General features: G+C 39.4%; 1 protein-coding gene across 2 annotated transcripts in view; it reads right to left on the bottom strand.

Moving 5' to 3' along the window:
* Positions 1 to 14,548, bottom strand: part of UNC13C (unc-13 homolog C) — a 597,834-nt gene that overhangs the window by 36,074 nt on the left and 547,212 nt on the right. The gene's annotated exons all lie outside the window — the stretch shown is intronic.

The following is a 14,548-nucleotide window of genomic DNA, read 5'->3' as shown; positions in this document are numbered from 1 at the left end:
TTATATCCCTCAGTAGGTGATTCTTCTGTACATTCACCTTTCTAGTTCCTGTCTTCCCCAAGATTGGGAGGAAAAACTATTTTTTGTCTATACCTCCCGAACACTCCACAGTGCAAGGGAGAAGATTCAGGCAATATATAAACATCTGTTGAATTAATGTGTATAGTTACCCATCTCGGTTACTGTTGTATCCACACAAATAATAAGAGGTTCTATTAGACTTTATTACATCTTAATTCTGCTGCTCATATAGATTAGTAATGGTAGGCTAATGACAAGGCGTAACGACTATGGGCCAAAATTGGTTTTACTCGTATGTCCAGAGCATTACTCTAAATGTTAGAAAATTCAGCTTTCTGATAAAAGCTTTGGTTAGTGGGCTGGTTAGTGAAAAATGTCCTGTGTTTACGGTTTGAAAAATTTGGCGTTGAGCCCCGGTTCTACTAATTAATACTGATGTGACTCTTACAAGTCACCCAATCTCACCCTGAAGACCTGTCTTCTCATCAGAGAATGCGTATAGTCCCCTGTTCTTTATAGGATCACTGAGAGGATCAAGTAGGATACACAGGTATGCTTTGTATAATGGACATTGGGACCCTGTTTGTCCAGGATTCACTAGCCTTGCCATCTAAATAACTGCAACTTTTTACCTGCTAATTTCCAAACTGGCCTACTCCAAAGGAAAGGAAAAACTGACATTCTTCATTTGCATTTCCAGTACATCCGTCTATTCTTTTGAATTTCTTCATAGAGCCTTTCCTGCCTTTCAGCACCATTCTCTTTCCTTTCTTGAATGATGTAGGACATGATGCCTATAGTTTTGCTCTGCTTAGTTTGCTTCTACCTTGGGGGTTATTAGTGCTAAGGGGGATGCTCTATCAAGTTACCTTGTCTTTTCAGTTAAAGAGAATTCAAGGTGTTTATAAACCGAGGGAATGAAATGACTTCCAGTGGAAAATGAAATGAGGCATAACCGCACATTAAGACAGCCATGCAATTTAGAGCTAGAGGATCTAATGTATTCTAAGCTGATCACAAAATTTTACATTATAAACACATATGTAAACGGCCAAGTTTTCCCAGAGAAATTGGCTTTCCAATCACATCATATTGTTCATGAACAAAAACTGAACTGAAAGTAATTGAAAATAACCCCTTTTGTATGGAACCACAGGCAGGAGTCGTTTCTAGGTTCTTCCAGTATACTAAAAAGGCAATGTCATTTGATGTGAAAGCTCAAATATGAGAAGAATGTGAGGAAAATATGCAGGCCTGAATGTCAACTTTGGCCCAGAAGAAAGTGTTTGAAAGACTTTTCTGTATTTTACCTTGTAGGGTGTGTGTGTGTGTGTGTGTGTGTGTGTGTGTGTGTGTCCATACTTTCTTCTCATGCTTCTCCAGTGCTCTTATCTAGAGGTTTCAGCCTGGACACACTAAAAGAATAGCCTGAAATTATTGTTTGCAGCCAATGCCTTGAATGAGCTACAGGTGGTGTCATTATAGGGCGTGCCTCTATGTAGGGCTTAGCAACAGTTCTCAAAGTGTGGTCCCTGGACCAGGAGGCATCAGCAGCTCCTGGGAACCTGTTACAAATCCAAGTTCCCGGACCCAACTCCAGAGCTAATGAGTCAGAAATTGTAAGAGTGAGGCCCAGCAGTCTGTGTTTTAACGAGCCCTGCAGGTGATTCTCACCTGCACTGAAGTTTGAGAACCACACATTCATTGTTACGGAAACCCCCAATGAAGTAATTAACGCATTTCTTAAGTACATATAAATGGTCAACACCCTTAGGTCTTTCTGATGGTACTGAAGGCCGTTACCCAGTTTAACAGTAGGCTAACAGCAGCGATGCTCATAATTCCTATTTTTCCTAGCTGGCCCTTGTCACGAGCATGATGACTTACCCACAGGACTCACAAGGAGCTATATACTTGTCCCTTCTGAAGTGCTCAGACTCAGAGACCTTTTAAGGTGCTAATAGCAAAAGTGCTTAAATGGCACTGATATTTACCCTGCCCTGATCACCTTCTGTTTCCCGGCCACGGCTTTTCCTCTGAATGGTGGCTTGCTCTGTGATTTCGCTTATCCTCCCTTGCTCTGTGGCCTTCCTCAGAGCTTGCACCCTCTCCCCAGGATTCAGGAATCACTTCCTGAATGTAGCTGAAGTACCAACCACTCTCTCCACTACCTTTCCCATCTGCCCAGTGGACACAGTCCCTTGTATGTCCTGCTATTAACACTGACATAAATAAAATGGAATTGAACACTTGCATCAAAACAGCTCCCCATCAACACTTCTACATCTGCTTAGCGGTAGGTTTCACTGATCTACAAGTTACCAAAGTTTACCACTCTTTCTCCTTTGCTTGCTTTATTTTGTAATGACCTGTAGTTTCTTCCTTCATGATGTTTCTCATATTCATCCCTTCTTGTCTGTTCCTGCTATTACTACGTTTAGACTGTAAATATTTAAACTGCAAAACGATTTACCAAGAGGTTCCCTTCCCTTCCCTCTTCCTCTCCCTTTCTCCCTCCTTCCCTTCCTCTCTCCATCCCTCCCTTCTTTCCTGCATTCTTTTCTTCCTTTCTTCCTTCCCTCCTATGCGAAAGTAGATGGCATAGCATGAGTCCTTTAGGTTAATCTGTTGACTCTCCTTTCTTCTGGGCCTCACACTGACTGCAGGTCAATCTCTACACTCCTGGGCCTGACATTCAAAGCTCTCCAAGTTCTGATCATAACCTATTTCTTCCATCTCCCCTCTATTCACTCCTCCCTACAGACCCTTTACTCCGGTGGTTCTCAAACTCAGTTACCTGGAGGGCTGGTTAAAACACAGACTTTTGGGTCTTAAACCTGGAGTCTCTAACTGAGCACTGAGGGTGAGGCTTAAGATTTTGCAATCCTAACAAGTTCTCAGGACCAAATGCTTGTGTCCTTTCAAAATCCATGTATTGAAGCTCTAACTTCTAATGTGACTGTATTTGAAGACGAGGCCTCTAAGAAAGTAATTAAGGTTAAATGAGGTCATAAGAGTGGGGGCGGGCCCTGACCCAACAGGATTAGGGTCTCTATATGAAGAGACACCAAGAGAGTGTGCTCTCTCTACCATGTGAGGACACCAAGAGATGACAGCTACCTCCAAGCCAAGAAGAGGGCTCTCACCAGAAACTGAATCTGTTGGTACCTTCAGCCTCCAGGACTATAAGAAAATACGATTCTTTGGTTTAAGCCACCCAGTCTGTGGCATTCTGTTACTGTGGTCTAAGCTGACTGACACACCGGGAGGCCCTGACACTGCTACTCCTGGGACTCCACATTGAGAAGTACTTCTTCTTGTAGATGTGGACTCTGTGCCTTGCAGACATGCCCTCCTCTTCTCCTCTTACCTGAACCTCAGACATTTGTCAAAGCCCACCTTGGGCCACGCTTCTCTGAATCCTCCCAACTCTCCTGCCCACAGTCATTTCTCCCTCCTTGAAAGCCCTTAGTACTTGGTCTTTAGATTCACCTGGTATTTAGCGTAAGCTACCTTGTGTGATGCTTTTTCCCTCTCATGTAGCTGTTGTTAGCTTCATTGTAAGCTCCTTGGAGCAGAGAGTTTTCCCCCTGTGTCTCCTACCAGCATAGCGCTTTGTGCATATACCAAGTGTTCAAAAAATACACAATTATTTGACAACCATGGCGCGTATGGAGAAGAAGTTCATAGAAACTGCAGGTGTGAATCCTTGACGTCTCAGTGTGGTAGGTTTCTCAGTCACTCTGAGAGCCCCTTGGTAATGAGGTACAGCTCACAGAGGAGCATGTGATTGACTATTGGCTTCCTTGCTCAGAGAGCTGCATCCTAAGACAGTTCCTCTCTGTTCATGTTTGTAAAAGAAAGAGGTACTTTTTAGACAGTGTGTCCAATGTCAGTGATGCACTAAAAATTAACATTGAGAGATTGCTGTGCACTAAGCACTTCACGTGTATACCACTGTGATCCTCCCAGGACCCAGTGGACTTTGGAATTGCTATGTTATCCATTTTACAGATGGGAAAATTGAGGCTTAGAGAAGTTAAGTGACTTGTCTCAAGGTCATATAGCCAAGCAGAGGTAGAGCAGATGCTTGGGCCATGACTGCATGGTTCCCCATTTCCCTGTTTTAACCAACATACCAATTTCTTGCCCCTTCTTCTCCATAAATAGAGACCTTTATGCCAGAGGTTTATACAAGCTTGACTTTCAACCTTTAAAGATTGAGATTTACTATTTCCATTTTACTTAACATAGTTCTTTTTCTAAGATAAATCAAACACTGAATAGCAAGGCTTATCTTCTAGTGCCACGGGATAACCGAGGGAGAAAATATCCCGTATCTTTTCTTGGAAGTTAGTTATAAAGGGCACATAAAGGTTGTAAAGTAACAGTCTGCAATTTTCAATTAATGCTACTGAACCCACTGGTCACAGCAATCTGTTCTCAGTGAATAAAAACAGACGTTATGGCTCAGAGGATCCAGAGAAATTGTCTTGTGTTTTGCTTTCTTGACTCAGTGATTTGAAGAATGTTTTTCTGACATCTCAGTTTGTCAGCATTTCCACAAAATTCCCCACAACTCATTCTAACCTCTGTTTCACTTTCTAATCAGTCCTAAAACAAAAATAACAATAACAAAAACATTGAGGAATATCATAATTACCCATAATAAGAAAGTGTTAGATAATTTTAAGAATACCTGTTTTATCACTGATTTAGCATTTGCTTAATTTTAATCAATGCATAACAGAATTACTCTGGTCATTTTCTTCATAAAATAAGATTTATAAATAATTAAATTACATATACCCATATAGCATATATATGTTTGTAAATATAACACGTATGTGTAGTTCATACTCTGTAAAATTCTCCTACCAACAGAGCAATTCTGAGATCCTCGTAAGGAGAAGGTTTAATTGGGCTGTTTATTTCATCCCACAGATTTAAATCCAAGGCCCTGAAAGACATTAAAACCTACCACCTTGAACTGATTATACCTTGGTATTCAATGAAACTAATTTACTTTGCAGATCAAAGTGTGTTCTCCACATATTTCTTTTAAAATTATGATTCAACAGAAATTCCTGGACATTTTTTGATAATCTGAAAGTGCAGAAAATTATAAGCAGGCAGGAAAAAAACATAATTTCACCACACAGAAGTAAATGTTGCTTTATTTTAATACTCTATAGAAGAAATTTTTTATCCTAAATTTCTATTCATTTGACAAGATTTATTTCACCAGCTCATGCCTATTAGAGTGCTGAACTACATCTTGAACCTGCTTGCATGTCTCCATAGTTATTCGCACAGCCTAGCCTCCAACCTGGCTGCCTTCTTTTGTCTTGTCTCCCTTCCGTCTTTTTCTGCACACTGTACCCTTGCTCAAATCACTTCAATGGCATCTACTGCTCTTGGGTGAAATGCCCATCTCAAAAGAGCACCCAGAGGCAGTGTGGAATATCAGACCAATAATCCAAAGACCTCTGTCTGACTTTGCAGGGCTGTTCTCAGACTCAGGAGAGAAAAAGGTATTTGAAGATGCCTATAAACTATAGTAAACTCCAAGGGTGAATGGTTATGCATTAGATCTTTGAATGTAATGCCAATGTCAAGTGCTTTTTGTTGTTGTTTGTTTTTAGAAACAAAATAACTTTTATTTCATTTAATTTTAGAAAAATATGCACATTACTCATTATCAGAATTGTTTAAATCCAACTTAGCCTTTAAGATGCAACTAACAGAGAGTACTTAAGTGAGAAAGCAGTGTTCTAATACCACTGATATTCTGCATAGTCTTGGAATGAGATCTGGTTCTCACCCAATTGAGAAATGAAGAAATACCTTTCCATTACAGACAGTTGTATGGGTAGTGTTATGGAAAAATTAATCTTTCAACTAGTTATACTAAAAAATGAAGCAATAATGAAAGTACCCTTTTTCTGACCTAGAAATATGCATACTTAGATAAGCGCAAAAAGAATGATCATTTCCCCATTACATGACATACAACAAACATCTGCTTAGTTGTGCTATGAGGGCTCTTAAACTTTGCAAATTTCACCAGTGGCTCCCAGTTGTCTCCATCTGATTTCCAGTTTTCAGACATGAAACTGAGCAAGATAAACTGCATTATGAGAAAGTGGGAGCTGGGATTTTGTTGACTTGGCCAGAGTATAACGGAAATATTCTTGTGAGTGAAAAGCTAATACACTCTTCTGTTCATTCTGGGTAGCTCAGTCATCAAAATGCAATGTTTTCTGTTTCTCATTCCAAAGATAATTATTCTGATGCTTGATTTGTTTATTTTAAAATGTTAATCTTTGATGACCCAGAGTTGGCATGGAAGAAAAACCTAGCAAAGCCACGAAGATCTGCCTTTGTATGCGTCGGGGTATCATTAGCAAACAGATGGAAACTCAAATTAGGGTAATTTTGGTTGCTTTAAGAGAGAGACTGTTTGTGAAGGTTTAGGTGGCGGGTTGAGGGATAGTGGGGCTGTTAACATCCATAATCCCTAAAGCCTGAGGGGCGGAAGTCACTACCGTGGTCCACAAGGAGAGTCTTCTAGGGAAGGCAACTTTGAGAGGCTTAGAGTCAAAGGACAAAGTCAGCTTGAATGAATGGATCATGCCCAGAGGGAGCGGACAGAATGAATACCTCACCTCACTCTTTCCTCCCCCAGAGATTTGTAGGGGCTCCCTACTGGCTGAACCCAATGGGAAACAAGGAGTAAGAGAGTCTATTGTTGCAATCAATACGCCCCAGCCCCAGGGAAACAAGGAGTAAGAGAGTCTATTGTTGCAATCAATACGCCCCAGCCCCAGGGAGAAAGCAGGGTGGATTAGAAAGGGCAAATGGAAGATATTCAGCACAGCCTTTCACTGTAGTTTTAACTAGCATCTAACACAAAGGCTGGCACATGGAGAATGCTACTAAAAATGCGTCAAATGCAAGCGTATACAAATGAATCTGTGACCTGGACTCAACACAGTAGGGTATTTCATTTTTTACTGGTTATGTTTAAGTTCATGTAACAGATTGAATAACACATGGTGATTTCAAGAGTTTAATACAAATGCGAGATCTTATTCTCTCCATCTAACTTTATACAGCCCTTTGTATTTCTCCAGTGGCACTTACTATCTTCTACCTTGTAAAGAAACTACTCAACACTATCAGCCATCAAACTGTAAACTTCTCTCTCTCTCTCTCTTTCCTCCCTCTTATCTCTCCCTCTTCCTCTCTTTTGGGCTGTAAATATACTTGCTTTCAATAAAGATTTGTAATGGCATCAATTCAAATATGAGGACTGTGTCATATCACACAATTAAAACTTTTCTGCATTTAATTTCCCAGCATTTATTTTTTCTAAAATTCACTAACGTGCCGACTTTGTATCCGGCACTATACTGAGCACTTAGATTTGAGGGATGAGTAAGCAAGGCCCTGTCTTCTAGGATTTACATGGGGAGAAGAGAGAAATGTAGATTAGCACTCATAACATGACTTTATGTGCAAGGGGAGTGTTACAAAATGATCTTTCTGCTGGTGGGGGACAAGGGTGAGAAGAGTAGAAAAGAGAAGAAAGACCAGAGCAACAGCCTAAACACACACACACATACACACACACACACACACACACACACACACACACACACACACACTCCAGAGGAGTGAAATCAGCCTATGTTAGAAAAGGTTTTCGGAAAGCAGGATGCATTTTCTTATTTTCAACTTAGATTACTACAGTACAATTACTTCCAAGTAACATTCAAAAGATGCCCTGGCCACTAAGCCTGCCCAGTAACTGGGGCCAGAATGAGAAGAAACTGGGAAGCAAGGAAGACGTTCGGGGATAGAGTTTGTCGCTGATGTGAAAAAGATACCAACTGAAAGATTATCTCCGGAACAGAAGGGAGCTTTAGTCTTACCAAAATGAGAAGTAAGAAGTATGGAGTGTAACCCCAATTATTCAAAACTATGGAGAAGAAAGCGCGGGGTGGGTGTAGGAAGTAATAATACATTCTGCTTTCTTCGCTGATTAAAATAAGTGTGAAAAAGTGGGAAGGGCGTTGTCTCTGCCACTTATCTATATGACTTTAGCAAGTTTCTTAATCTATTTGTGCATTTCTTAACCTGACAAGCATGGATGAAGTTACTCACCTCGCAGGACTGGTTGGGAAGACTGGCACAGTGGTGGACAGCTTGCTTTCAGTGCCCAGTACTGCTCAGCATGACTGTAACCCTTATCTAACACATTTCTACCTTGGGGAAGGATTCAGTGTGCTCAGACCCTATCACATCACCACTCCTACTAAAGTTATTTGTGTACAGCTTTTTGACTGCACTGAAGAGCCTCACCCAGCGTTGAATGTCATCAGACCAACTGCAATATTTGAAGAGCCAAATCGCATAAATTCTCAATTTTTCCACCGCATAAGAAATCTAAACTCTTGTCTTAGAAGGCGGTGCTAGCTAGTGGAATCCCACCGTCCCAGGGATAAGACAGGGGCATAGACGTGTTGGAGGGGATTCTGGTGATCTCTGAAAGGCTTATTAGCTAAAATGAGAGACCACTTCTGACTGTGCTTTCAAATCAGTATTAAATTGAAGATGGCTAAATGAACTTTATTTAGCCTGAAGACATTCCTCAGCATTTTCTCCCATAGGTGGCATCGAGGTGAAGTTTCAGCTGTGGCCCTTGGCCTAAAGGCTAATCTCTTTATTTTGATGCCAGTTCTTCTGCCAACTAAATATTATTAATGTTAAGTTCTACATTTCTGATAAGAAGAGACCTTTTCTACAGTGAACCACTTCACAAAGGGTTTCTTTTCTTCTTATGGACATATCTTTTGTAATTTCAAGAACATAATTAGAGATAATGCTTTATACATAATGACTGTATTGAAGCATATTCGTAGATTCAAAATGTGAGTCAGTAGCTATCTGATTTACATTTCAGATTAAAATATATTATACTCTACTTTAGCAGGAAACAAGTTATTATAATGACCAAAATGATCTGATTTAAATTTTAAGAAATTTCAAATAAGCAAGGACTCAAAGATATTGCTCATAAAAAGTTAAAAAGAGGACAGATTATAGAATAAAGACATTTCACTTCATATATTTTAATATATAGTCTTTTTTTTTTTTTTGCTTTATGAGCCATCTGTAACTTAGACATAAAAAATCCCCTTTGTCTTTAAAGCTTTTTAGATTTAGGTTCCTCAAGCTGTAATAAATGCTCAGGTAAGGAAACAATATGACACAGGATAGGTCAGCAATGAATCATTCTGTGTCTCATTCCAAATTGTGTTATCCATTGAAAAGAATTCTACTTAATATGTTAAAGTTTTATACATTTTTCACTGTCTGCTACTGCATGAAATATTCAAAGAGCCCTTGGTATAATGAAATAGCTGTTAGAGAAGCTTTTTTAAAAATGAGGATGAATATTGTAATTAAGATTCAAGAAATGAATTTTGTACCAGCTTCTAAAACTGTAAGTAACACATTTTTGAGAAACCACAATAAAAAAGTATAAATTTTCAAGCTAACTACCCAATTTAGGCCATAGGGCCAACTCCAAGAGAAGAACATGGTAATTACTTTAAATATTAAAATAATTTCTACTAACATTACACAAAATAGTTAACAGTGCAAGGAACTCTAAGGTACTTTTAAACCCTATTAGTGGTGATATGGTGAATTTTGCTTTAAAAGCAAAATAAACATTTTTTCCTCATAAAAATATACTGTGGATGTGCTTGACATGTTGGGATTTTAAAATTAAGAATGCAAGTATATTCTTTCCTGGACAGTTTCTGAATCCAGAATGCCTTCCTCTTTCTACCTCCTCATGACTCAGTTTTCCCACTGACTGTTCTGCCTTTCCGGTCTTCCCAAGGCAAATGTTTCCCTCTTCTAACATGACATGTTACATCACTTCTCATGTTGTTTCAGTCTAGTATTAGAGCAGGGTGTCCCAACCTCAGCACTATTGCCACCTGGAGACTTTAGATAACTTCTTGTTGTGGACTGTCCTGGGCACTGTAAGACGTTTAGCAGCCTCCCTGTTCTCCACCCACTAGACACCAGTAACATGACCACCACTCCCAGATGAGACAACCAAAGCTCTTCAGATATTTGTAGTTAATTGCCCTGGGGGGACAAATTCACCTCTGCTTGAGAACCACCATATTAGAGCACCTGGTGTGGTACATAACACTATGTTCAGCTTTGAATATATGCCCCATGGTATGGGACTTTATTCAGAGGTGATGCTCAGTAAATATCTGTTAAGTGAATGCGGCATAATATGGTGTTTTCTTACTGCAGTACCTTGCTAGACTAACAAACATGATACTCTTTAAAATCGAACTCTCAGTTTCACTTGAGGACTTAAGAATACTTCTTTATGCATTTGGCATTTGTTTATTTTCCAATATTTGGAATAGAAAGAGGAGAGAAGACAGTGTTTTTCCAAACTGATGGATTTCACTTGAACTCTGTGCTCATAAATTTCTAATGAAACTCTATTCCTTTTTTTTTTTTTTTATTACTGGAGAAAGAGGACATCTAAATCTATTCTAAAAAGAGATCAAAGAAAGAGGAAAGGAAGGTGAAAATGGAGAGAATGGAGCAAGGGAATAAAAGGAATAAAATAAAGCGTAAGTGAGCAACATACAACAGGTTTTTCTATACTCGCAAGCCCATTTATGTAAAAACTGAATTAAAAATATTTTTAAAGAAAGTATGTCTTCCAATTTGAAGACAGTGAAAAAATAATTCATTAATTATTCATTGTTTCTTTCCCGTATATTTAATGTTACAATTAATTTGCTAACACAGATCAGGAAAAAACAGAAAGGAGAAAGAGATGTGAAAGAACATTTTAACAAGAGAGAGGGAAAGAAGAAAATGGAGTAAGGGAAGATTTTATGAGAATATGAGAACAAAATATGGATGCTTTAAAAAGCACAGTAAAATTTCTAAAGGATTCCAAGTTCTTCATGTTGATTAAGTAACACTTGAATGATGATTCATTAATACTTGTAGAATGTGAGTTAGAAATGGAGACAAAAAATCAGTTTGTTTTGTCAGTCATAAAGTAAATGAAATATGTAAAATTTGTTTCCAAATAATGTTCACTACTTTATAAGCTGAGTTTCTCTAATTGGTTCTGTATTCCTAACTTAAGAAATCGTGAGAGAAAAAGCTCAAGTAATGGGGAAACATTCATTCAGGGTATTTGGCCTTTATAATTTAATTAGCATCAAGAAGATGCAGGCATCATGGTTAAGTGCACAGGATTTAGATCTAGAGGAGCTGACCTGGAATCTGCATCCTCACTTTCCAGCAGTGTGACCCTGGATTTGGGTTGCCCCGGGAGCAGAAAGTTGAGACAAGCATTCCACGGTAAATGGTCCATCTGGGAAGGCATCCTCCCTGAAGGGATGAAGCTTCATCTCACAGGGGAACTCTGGAGTTTGCGTAGAATTCATTTTAGAGTTGTCCCAACTGAGGAAGCTGACGTTTTGTCTGTTTTTTAATCTGCCAGCTTCCTATCTTTCACTGGTTGAGGGCTGCTTCCTGGGGGTTAACTGTCTGACAGCCCAGCTTACCCTGAATGGGGCTCCTCAGGCAGAGGGTAGCAGGGGTTTGCAGTGTGTAGCACTAGCTCCCATTTCAAATTTTGTATTTGAAAGATACCGTAACACGAGTATGGTCTTTCTTAATTATATTAATAAAATATAAATTAGATGAACAAAAATTGAACAATAAATATTCACGGGTATTTGGTACTGAGCCAAGTTCTAGAAAATTACTTGAATAATTGCAACAATATTTACACTGGAAACTGAGACTTCATTTGGTCATTTTGGACTCTGCCCGATACTAGGATCGCAGGTACAAAAAAGGGGGAGTTGATCCTACTATTAATTGTAAATGTGCATCTGCAGGGAGGATCCCAAAGGAATCCCAGGGGTGGCACCCAAGTTCCTCTCTTTCAACACACCCCATGTCAAATGTTCATAGAAGAGTAGAGCAGCCCATGTAAATAAGACCCTCGAGAATTCAACTTTTCTATGTTTCTCTGTCAGTTAAAGAACCCTGGAAGCTGAGGTTCTTTAGAAGCCAAAGGAAATATGGGCTGGCCCCGGGCATTTGGAAGTCATACACACAGCCCACGACTTTAGGGACTGTTATAGAAATGGGGATTGCATCCTTTAATATGTTCTATTTTGGGGTATGTCATACAGAATTCTAACATTCAGTGAATTTTCCTCTATCTCTCCTTTCCCTATTTTATAAGGGATATGGTCCTGTTGCTAACTTTATTATTCAGTCTATGGTAATGAGTATTGCGATAGGATTGTGATAGAATTGGAAGAAAGGGATAAAAACTCAGAAACACTGCATCCATTAATTGACGAGACTTGGCTCGCCTCTGTTTTTGATTGAACAATGGTTATGTTCTGTTAGGCAGCAGTGTTTCTTCCTCTTCCCCTCCCCCAAGTTTGAAAGTATAAGCAAGTATCTGAGCAGGTAGAAAGGAGAATTGTAGAGAGAGGGCAGGTGACAGGGGAGAAGTCCCCATTATCACCACAGACGTGGAAAGCGTATATGAGCTGCGGTGGGTCCCACTGGAGGAAGCTGGGCTGCAGCCTTCTGGCTGGGACCCCATTGCAGAGGGCTGGACACTAGGAGCAGGAAGCCACAGTAGGTGCTGCAGGAGGCAAGAACTGAGGGCTCCCTGAAGGGAGCTGAGCAGATAGGAGGATCCCTAGCACGGGGCCCTCAGGAAGCAGGTACTGGACGCAGCTGTACAGGGGGCATGAAAGACGTCGCCCTCCTCCCCTTCAGTGTCTGCCCCCAAAACCCTGAAGCAGAGAGGGGTCTAGAAGATGATGGGGATGGGGGAGCAAAGTGCACCTTCAAGTCCCCTTCACACCTCAGGTCCTTTGGGACTGATCATGCTGGGCTGGGGGGGCAGTTGGAGGGATGACAAGGGAGGGAGGGAGGAGATGGAAATAGTTTCCACCCAGCATGGCTGAAGGTAACTATCAGAGAAAAGGCAACCCATTTCATATCCATAGCCTACCAATTTCAATTATGCCAAAAAAAAAAATTGTGTACTTAGAAAAAGTCAGAAAAGGGAAGTAAAAAAAGAAAAAGAAAGACCAAGACGAAAATAAATTATGTTGTCAGGGATTATTAGGATTATGAATCCTCTTTTTCCCCCCCGCTATTTATTTTTGATGTTGCCAAACAATTCATACAAAAGAAAATCAACACGTGTGCCAAATTCCATACACCAAAATTGATACACATATGTAGTTTTTTTGGTGTAACATCTATGTTGAAACATGGGGTGTGTGTATATACACATAATGTATACCTGTAAAAGCAGAGCTAAGTTTTTATACGCTCACATTCTTTAGGAATAAAGCAACGACACTATTCTGATAAGATGTGTTAGAATTGCATTCATATTTACAGTTTAGAAAACCTTGAGGGATCATGGGTTCAAGGAGTAATGTATATCTTGACAAGGCTTTATGACTCAACTCTTTTCTCCTTTCTGGAACCATCCTAAAAATGTAAGCTGGGTTTGAAGATCACATTAAAAGGAGTATTTATAGCATTTAGTCGGATACTATCAGAAAGCCCAGAGTGTAATATTAAAGACAGGTCAAGCACCTACCTAGCACCTACCTACCTTGGCATTATCTTCCATGTAATTAGAAAAATGAAAATATCCATGACGAAACATAGACAAGTCTGGAGCATTCTCATCTGAGGAGAAAGATCCGTATGCTTCCTTTGAAGGAGCTCTCATGAATGAAGACAGTGTCCTCTTATTTCTTTTTATTATATCTGGGAGGCAATTTATTATGTTCTAGAGTTTGAGCCTGCATATGGCTTTTTTTTTTTTTTTTGACTCAGAGGGACGTTTTCAATAATCTCTCAGAAATGCTAGATCTTAAATACATGGAATTACCAAAATATAATAAATCACAAAGCAACTTGAAAGAAAGGTTGTTTAACAGTAATATCCTAGAAGCTTATGAGGTGGGAACTTTGCCACATGAAACGGATCTGAGTTTCCAATGAAATACTTGGCTCTTGGCTCATTTCAAAGTAAAAGTTAAAATTTTTCTCATATAAAGTTAGGATTAAATGAGTTTGCCCTCCTGAAAACCCGACAGCGGGAGATTTTTGCATTTGAAGTCAGGATTTGGGGAATTATGCTCTTACTTTGGAAGTTACAAAGACCAACAAACACTAACTCTTTTGTTCTAAATTGAGACTGTCACAGTTACGGATATTCAAAACTAGGGTTTACTAAATTTTATGAAATTAGAATCAAGAGCAAAGGTCAACCACTCTATATAGTTTTAGTATTGAGCATATCCCAGTGTTACTGAAATTATAAAATAATTTGCTAAACGTTGGGCAATTTTCTATGAATAATAATTACCCATTCTTATTGCTGCTTTAAGTTATTATAGTC

This window comes from Phocoena phocoena, chromosome 2, assembly GCF_963924675.1.
Source record: "Phocoena phocoena chromosome 2, mPhoPho1.1, whole genome shotgun sequence".
Lineage (NCBI taxonomy): Eukaryota > Metazoa > Chordata > Mammalia > Artiodactyla > Phocoenidae > Phocoena > Phocoena phocoena.
The sequence above is the reverse complement of the archived record's forward strand: the minus strand, read 5'-3'. Positions and strand labels throughout refer to the sequence as shown.